The 9,085-nt window shown below is 36.0% G+C and overlaps 1 long non-coding RNA gene across 6 annotated transcripts; it reads left to right on the top strand.

Moving 5' to 3' along the window:
• Positions 1 to 2,110: 2,110 nt before the first annotated feature.
• On the top strand, positions 2,111 to 6,008 carry LOC140862364 (uncharacterized). 6 transcript variants are annotated; one of them, XR_012143769.1, is made up of 5 exons: positions 2,111 to 2,400; positions 2,481 to 2,619; positions 4,445 to 4,634; positions 4,908 to 5,069; positions 5,183 to 6,008. It is a non-coding gene; the product is annotated as an uncharacterized lncRNA (long non-coding RNA). The 6 variants fall into 6 exon arrangements; XR_012143766.1 differs by having other exon boundaries at positions 4,439 to 4,634; XR_012143768.1 differs by having other exon boundaries at positions 2,481 to 2,672; positions 4,439 to 4,634.
• Positions 6,009 to 9,085: the final 3,077 nt, after the last annotated feature.

The raw sequence follows: 9,085 nt of genomic DNA, 5'->3' as shown, positions 1-9,085 counted from the left end.
ATTTTCAGGAAAATCTTGACTCATCTACCAGATAAGGAACCCAACAATATTGGAAAGATCCGGTAGATTAGCAAGATTTTATATTTTAGATCTTGCGATGAATAAGGTCTGCTGACATGAGTGGCAGACGAGAAACTTCATGTTCAAGATCTGTAGACGGAATGAAAGACTTCCACAGGAATTTAAATATTGTATTAAGTTTTGTTGTAAACAATATTTCAGTTGTAATCAGATGTATTAAAGATTTCAGTATTTGATGTACTAAGATTTTGTTGTATTGTACATCTTTCAGAGTAATTTTTTGATTACGCTATGTATTACATAGGATTGTAAAGATTGTAACATGGATTGGTGGTTCAAATGAATAGTTCTAGATGTTTTACATGGAATATTCTAGTAAACCAAGTGTTTTCCATGGATGATGTGATTCATTAGGGGGCTTGAATGTTTGTTCTAGGTAGGTTTCCTAAGAACAGTTGGTTGTTTTAACCTCTTTAGGTTATTGCTTTGTGATGATAGATTTTCATCAGGATGCCAGGTCAAGTAATACCGAGAGTTATGGACTGTGACCGGGACTAGACGTGAGGAGACGCGACCCTTAGTCAAAATTGCTCTGGAAGTTTTCATACTTCGAAGTTGTTTGGAGGCCTTTGTGCTCCAGAAACTATATAGGGAAGGCTACTCAGTCTGGGGTTTTGTCAACAGTCACAACGAAGTATGATTTTGGATTGGATAGATACCAGGTATGGTATCAGGGTTTAATTATCGTTTGTTTTCATGCATATGTTCTACTGTTAGAATAGTCTTAAAAGAGATTTTCATTGACAAGTAATCATTTTGAGCAAATAAGTTTTAGTTATTGATTTGGGATTTCGGGATTTAATCCTATAGGTTAGTTGAATTGGTATTCAACAAGATTGAATTGTTAGATGCTTGCAGACTCAGGATTTGAGTTTGGCTTATGTGAAATTATGAAAGTTTTTATTTGACCAATGATTTTGGTCCATATAGGAGTGTTACTCGGTAATGATTTATCAAAGACTCAAAGATAAGTTATGTCAGGGTGCTGATGAATGTCGGGTTTTGAGATGGTATAGTAAGTGCGACCTTATGCCGATGTACTATGGAAGGATTCTTTTGTTCCAGTTTGGAATTATAGGAAGACTTACCTCAGTCTCGATATATGCACAGTCATAACAATGGGTATAACTATCAGGAGAATATTCAGATTGTTATAGGGTACTCAGCCCTTGTTATGACATTTTGGCACTGAGAGTCACTATGACCGACGGGTCTATCAGACTCTAGTGATCGAGGGACATTTGGTCCACGTACTGTTAGGAATGAGTGGACTTACCCAGTGGTTTGATTCTCCGATGGTACTGCTCATATCCTAGGCTCCAGTCTGACTGCATCCTGATTCGTTTACTCAGATATGATACTCGATCATTACATTGCATGCATCATATACGCATGTCTACCCATACTAGCGTACTGAGCGTTTTATGCTCACGTCCAGTTATTTTCTGTTGTCTGGACACCCCATTCGATGGGGCAGTTGCAGGTAGTTCTCCTAGAGATTTGGAGATCGGGTGATGACCAAGGCAGGATTGCGGGGTCAGCCACTAGGTTTTACCTTTACGGTATTAAGTTATTTATTTAGTTTGAGTTTCCGCAGTATATCTTTGATATGATTAATTATTGTTTAATTGCATACCCAAGTTTTTGATTAGTAGATGATAACGGTGCGGGTCACTACATTATACAAATTTATCATGCAACTTGCCAATAGGTCCATCATGCTAACCCTTCTACCACTATGCCACAATCGACACTACAACAAATATGACTTTTCGCAGCGCGACATCAACGACGCCCAATAAAAGCGTACCGTTGATGTTATTATTAACAGCGCGCGCATTTATGCGTGTTGTTAATATATTGATATCTTATAAAAATAACAGCGTTCAATAGGTGCGCATAGTAAATAATAGTTTAAATGGCGTGCTAAAAATAGCGCGCTGTGAAAAAGATTATCAACAACCTGCACATTGCACGCTGTACATAATGTAAAATAAAAGTCGTCTTTTCAACCGCTTCCAAAGAAAAACACGTCGTCATTACTCTCCTTCCCCTAATCTTATTCCACAATTCAATCGGCGCCCTTTCTATCTATCTCATCGTCTCGCTCAAATTCCCCAATTCTCATTCCACAATTCCATCGCCGGCGCCTTTTCTATCTCACCTCACTTTGATCGATCTGAAATTGGCGAGCCTCGGAAAAGGATTTGTTCTCGTAGATTTGTTCTCCTTCTCACCTCACAGCGTGCAATCTGTAGCGCCTCTCATCCGACTCTGTTTTTTCTTTATTTTTTTTAGAACAGCAAATGGAGCCTCTCGGTAAGAATTCTATGATTAGCTTCATAGTATTATTCCATTAGTGAGATCTTGAAGATTTTCCTTATTTTTATTTTTCACAGGCCTCCTAATTTTTGCTAAAATTTGGTGTTTGGGGGTGAGAAGGTGAGTGGGTTTTGTGGCTATGATTTTCGCTCATCGGCCTGTAAATTCTATGGTGTTTGCTCATCGGCCTCCTGCTCACCTCACAGCGTGCAATCTGTAATGCTTGTTTTGTAGGAATGATAAATCGGAAATTGTTGGAAGTGTTAATTGTACACTCGCAGTCCATTTATATATTTTTTTCAAGTAATTTCTTGATGTATTTTTCACAACTAGAGGTGTGTTTGTGGTTTGATTGAGAATTATTATGAGTTGGATTTTGGAGTTGGAAAGAATCATCAACCTCTGAATTTTCTTTGTGTTTTTAGCACTGGTATTCAGAATTGAGAAAGAAACCGATTAGACTTCCTTTTAATCTGGAATTTTTCGTTTTCAAATCATATATTTATGGTTATGATATGACAGTCAGAGAAAATCATTACAATGATTTATATATAAACATTCCACCTCTACCACTCCTTTGTGGGTATCATTTTTCTTATTTTTATACTTTTGATTATGGATTTAAACAATAACTTCTTGATTGATTTTGATTTGTTTGGTTTTTCGATATTTCTGTTATAAAAAGAGTTGAGGATTTGTGGAGATTGTCATGTATTTGAAAAATCAGTGAGCAAGTTTGTAAATTTTGAGTTTATAGTTAGAGATGCTACACATTTTAAACATTTTAAGGATGCTTCATGTTCTTGCAATGACTTTTGGTGAAACTTGATGGGTCTTTCGTGGTTAATTCAGCAAACATTAAACCAAATAAATCATTTATATAACAAATTAAACATTATGTATTTATTCGTTTTCACTTCTAGTTATAATAGGATATATGCATAATGATATGAATTAAAATTCATATTCTCCAATTAGTTGTTTCTGTTTTTTTTTTAATGAGAAAACACATCATTATTTTTTTTGGTTTTAGAGATGAATGAATCTATGCAAATGATCTTAACTGAGTCGTACACGAATTTTTGAGACATTTAAATAGAGTACATAATTGATGTTAACATTAACATTGTTATTGAGACTGTACTTTCATTGTTCACCAAAAGTGAAGGGTTTATTTATTTAGTGTGTTAATGATCCACTTCGATATGGTTCAGTCTTTTTTTCATTATATATTTGTATTTCAAGGGAATTGAATTGTAATTGTCGAAATTGAATGATAGTGAACCACCAAAGCTATTAATTTAGTTTCTTATTATTGATGGGACACTCGGAAGTTTTGTATTTGTAAGTATATTGTATAGTCAGTCCATTTAGATTTATTTATTGTATAACATAATATAATATATGCCCATGTCACAATCAATTCATACATTCATGTATGTCCGACCTTGCTGAAGTGGATTAAATCAAGTTTGGTGTGAACTAAAATTCTTCAGAGCATGACATTTAATGATATCGTGTGAACTAAAAATTTTCCGCAAAGAATTTTATATCATCATCCTTGTATTATATGTTCAGGGCTGGTCTTCCCATTCTAAGCTGATGCATTTTCCTTAATTCCCAAATTGACTATAGTATCCACGTCTAAGTATGGACAACCGGGTGGACTCGATAGACTTCACTTTTTATGTGCTTTGAGGCATTTGTATGGTATGTTAAGATTTATTCGGTTGTTAAATGTTACTAAGAAACAAAAGAACCAATTGATGCACATCCTTGACATGCCTCGTAAGATTCAGTAATTGTTTCCTGGAAACTACCACTAGGAAGTAGGAACATAGTTTGTGGTGGTAAGTCGTGAAGTTAATGTGTCTATTGCAGTCGGCACATATATTTGATGTTATATTCTACTTTTTTATGGAAATTAGTTAGTTAGCTGATGTTTTTGGCAAGAATGCTGTCTAATTCAATCGAATAGATTCTATCTTCTCTATAACATGTCGTGCCTCTAGCTAAAGCGGGTCTCTCTGTATAGATACAGGTAAAAGTGTTTGGGTTGCTTATAAGGACTAAGAGTCGGAATGAACATGTTAATGACCATACAAGATCAAGGACACACGAACTCATTATCAAAAGCAGTTTTCGTTCCTATGCTGAGAAGCAGTGAGGGGCTTGACAAGTTTCAAGTTCAGTTTGAAGGAGCAATTGATGGTGACTTTCCAAATTACCAGGTTTTATTTGACTATATTTGCACCAAGTTTTTGGTGTTTGGAATTTCTGTTAGATCCGCCATATATCATATCAAGATTATTTCTATTCTCTCATTTTTGGTTACGGTGCACGTGAGTTAATTGAATGAATCCTCTGTATGTGTATGTAAACACTAAACACACATGCATATGTGTGTGCATATGTTTATTAGTTGTTTTTGCATCCTCGAGTCAGTTTCATACATAAAAGAAATTGACTCCATTCAGTAATTCTTGTTCCTTTTGTGATGGCAGAACCGTGATGTGAGAGACTCAGAAGCTGAAACCTTAGCAATATTGATGGAGTTGTTCATTGACAAGGCTGCTCAGTGGTCGGAAGTCATATAGGCCATACATAACATCAACTTTCTTGTTGGCGTCTTCTTTCTTATGAAATGATGCACTGGATAGGTTCATGTAAGACTGCTTTCTGACTGGATGCCTGCAATGAACATGCATTTGCATTTAACTCTATTAAGCGTCTGATTTGCATCATAAGGATTTGCCTACGAAACTTCTAAATTCTGTAGGTACCTTTTTCATTGTGTGCATAGAGACTGCATCTGTCCTGCAACATGCCTCGCAGGATTCACTTCTTGTTCTTGATAAATGGGGTCGAGGAACAAGTACTTTTGACGGATACTCTATCACATATGCTGTGAGATGCTGTTTTCCCCTATTCTTAATATATTACTGAATAATTATGTTTTTGTATTCCATATTTATGCAGATAAATACCTTATGGGTAAGGTCTATTGAATTGTGTTCTCACTTCTCATGCATAAAATTTCGAGTATGATATCCACTGACAAATATTTGTATTTTATGGGTTTTAATCAGCAGACCCCTTTTTTCTTGTATCCTTGATTGTTCAATATTATGTTAACAGGTATTGCGCCATCTCGTCGAGACAGTCCACTGATATTTGCTATTTGTCACTCATTATCATGATCTTACGAAGGATTTCTCTGGCCATCCTCTTGTTACATTGCAACATATGGCATGTAGTTTCAGTTCGAACATTAAAACTGAGCTTGTTTTCCTCTATCGGCTCACATGTGGAGCATGCCAAGAAAGCTATGGAATGTAAGTAGCTCTCATGGCTGGAATTTCCGGTCAAGTGGTTGAATCGGCCTCAAAGGCTGCACAAATGATGAAGAAGAAGGTTGGAAAAAGTTTCAGAGTTATGCGAGAAAATGGCGTATCTTGTTTTTTGTGTTAAGACTTCTTTGTTGGTAGGATAACAAATAAGTTAGTTTTATTAACTTTATATATGATAGAGCTACGCTTGCGCACAATTTATGTAAAGATCTTATTTTTCTGGTATTCATGAATGAAATATGAATATTTTGTTTAGCTTTTCATTTTTTTTTGTTGAATCTTTTGTTACATTTGAATCATAGAACGGTATTAATGATCAATATGTTGGCCACCAAAAATATGTTGTAAAAAATATTTTTGCAGTGTCAAAAGTATGCTGTTAAAACTCCTTCCGCGACGTGCATTGTAGGCTGTCAAAACTATAATCGCAGCGTGCATTGCGGGCTGCGGATGTAAGTTTCTGCGACGTACGTTGTAGGCTGCGAAAAATATTCTCGTAGCATGCCAACTCTTTCCGCGGCGCGCATTGTAGGCTGTCAAAACTATAGTCGCAGCGTACATTGCACGCTGCGGATGTAAGTTTCCGCAGCGTACAATGCACTTTGTCGATACCCCATGAGTTTCAACAGCTTACTGGTGTATAGCGTGCGATACGCGCTGCGAATAGCTAATTTGCACGCTGCGAAACTAACTTTTGTTGTAGTGCGACCTCAGCGGAAACTGCAAAATTCAATTGCCTTCCACACTCGTGCTTCTCTCAAATTAGCTGATCCAATCTAAAATAATTTCCAATATCAACACCTATATAATATTGGTTAATGGAACAAAAGGTATGATAGTTTGAACCTCCTTCAACATGGAGACTCACCTTTAAACCTCTTCATCCCAATAGTCCAAACAAATAAATAAAATGCATACGCATAAGCTAAATCTCACTCCGATCCATTTTTCACAACAACACTGTGATAAAACTACAGGAAAATGGGAGGCGCATCAAAACCCACATATTTCTTAAAAATCTCAACTTTATATAGAACATAGCAACAATCGCACCAATCAGTTCATGATTATATCTTGAGCAAAAATGATAATTACTAGCGAAGTCACGAAAGATAAAAAATGCACAAACAAAATTGGTACATTAACAACTATCAAATAGATCACAAAGTTAAGGTATTTCACAAATAGGACATTTCTTCGAACAAAAATGGACGAAAAGTTCTTGTAAAATACTATAAAATATCGAAAATCGCAAGTTCTCTGGTTTCACTGCCCTCTTTTCTAAACCGCGTTCACACAGGGAAGATTTGTGCGGTTTTTTAGCACAAAAACAGTTTGCTTCCGGTCGCCTTTGCCGTCCGTGGGTTTTTTCGGTGGGTGTCGAGGTTGGCGGCGGGAGTCAGCGTCGGTGAGTTTTGCTGGCTAGGGATTTACTGTAGAAGGGAACAAAGAAGAAGAACGTGAAGTCAAAGAGAGAGGAAAAATAAAATAAAAGGAGAGAAAAAAATAAATGAATAAAATAAGTGAATATGTTGACCAGGACGTTAAAAACAAGAGTTCAAGATATTGTTATCTAATTAAGAGAGTGTTTGTCATATCTAAAAACTAGAGATTATGCATTGCTAATTAAAAAACAAGAGTTATTTAAGTAAGAGAGTGTTTGTCATATCTAAAAACTAGAGATTATATATGTACTGCTACTTAAAAAAAATAATTTTCTAACTCCAATTTTGTGGGGACCTCGGGTTGCTAATCTCGTTTTAGGGCAGCTAATGATTAATTAAATAATAAATCAATCAATTAGAATATTAAAACCAAGAGCTAAATTTTTTTTTTTTAAAATCCGGAGCCTCGCTCGATCGGATAAATCCCCCGATCGAGCGAGCAAGAAATCATTGCTCACGGTCTGAAGCACAAATGGCCTCATTCCGATCGAGCGAGCCACATTCCAGAGCTCTCGGTTCCAATATTTCCATGCCGCGCTCGATCCTACAATTACCTACGATCGAGCGAGCTCAAGGTTTCAAGTCTCTGTTTTTAAAAATTAATGGTCGCGCTCGATCCTACAAATTCCCAGGATCGAGCGTGCCTCTTGTTTCAAATTTTCTGCAGAATCTGTTTGCTGTCAAACCTTGGAACAATGGCAAGATCCTTCAAATAAATTCAAGTCTATACATGATATAACATCTGAGAACATGCATATATTCATATACGAAGTCTCCGGCATCAAAACATGCGTTGAATACATCGATTCGAATAACATAATAGACATTAATTGAGCAAGCTACACAAAGACTCAAATGTGAGCTTCAAGTCTATAAGTTCATATTAAGTTTGATGCTATCTAACTACCATTCTTATGCTTAAAACCCGAGTCCACACTTGCTAAGTCTCGCTCCCAATCTGTCAATGTCATCTCAGACCAGCTCCTGCCCCATCTATTGCAATGCACATATACAAAACAAAGCAACAGCCGGATAAACTCCGGTGAGAAATCATTCTCAGTATAATCGACATATAAATGCGTTAAATAAATTCATATCAACTCTAAACATATCAACTCAAGAATAGAGTAAAGATAACACATATATCGACTCAAACTTCAAATCAAAACTCAATTTATATAGCGCGCTAACTCAAGAATTGATTCTTATCACTTCGTTGCCATCAAGATTCGTATCCGATCTTGACATGGATATCCATCTATCGTAGCCATTCTGGGCTAGAAAATAAGGTTAACCGCAACCTTGGCATAGAATCAATTCAATATACAATCATATCAAAAGCAATAAAGATCCACTACCTGTGATGGATCGACAATAACATAAGTTCTATCTCAAAAACAATTATATAAACAAGTATGTGATTTTTGCGGGACAACTCAAGAATAATTGATCTTGAGTTTCAAACTCCCTGACTCGCGATGTCGTCATTATACCTGTCATTCTCGAGTTGACGATGTTCCATATCTGAACCATCCTCACACAAATTCAACTTCCAACTTCAATTCATCATGAACACTTCATGGTAGGAGACTTTCAAATCGTTATCAAATCATTCTCAAGTTGAATCTGTATTCTTGAATTCTTCAAATCTGAGAATATAAGCATGAATACACATTACCATCTATTCAATATCAATCAACTCAAAATCAGCTCAAGAACATCATTCCATCCTCAATAAGAATGATTCAACCCTTCTCATTTTTTCGTCGGTTCGAATGCAAAGTTCTTGAGTTGTTTATCGTCAATACAATTACGAAATTGAAGAATCAAATGAATATAACATCCTAACATTTTCAAGAATATGTCATGTCAATAATCAGCTAGCAA

The sequence above is a fragment of the Henckelia pumila genome, chromosome 4 (assembly GCF_033568475.1).
Source record: "Henckelia pumila isolate YLH828 chromosome 4, ASM3356847v2, whole genome shotgun sequence".
NCBI classification, from domain to species: domain Eukaryota; kingdom Viridiplantae; phylum Streptophyta; class Magnoliopsida; order Lamiales; family Gesneriaceae; genus Henckelia; species Henckelia pumila.
This window is presented reverse-complemented; position numbering and strand designations above follow the sequence as displayed.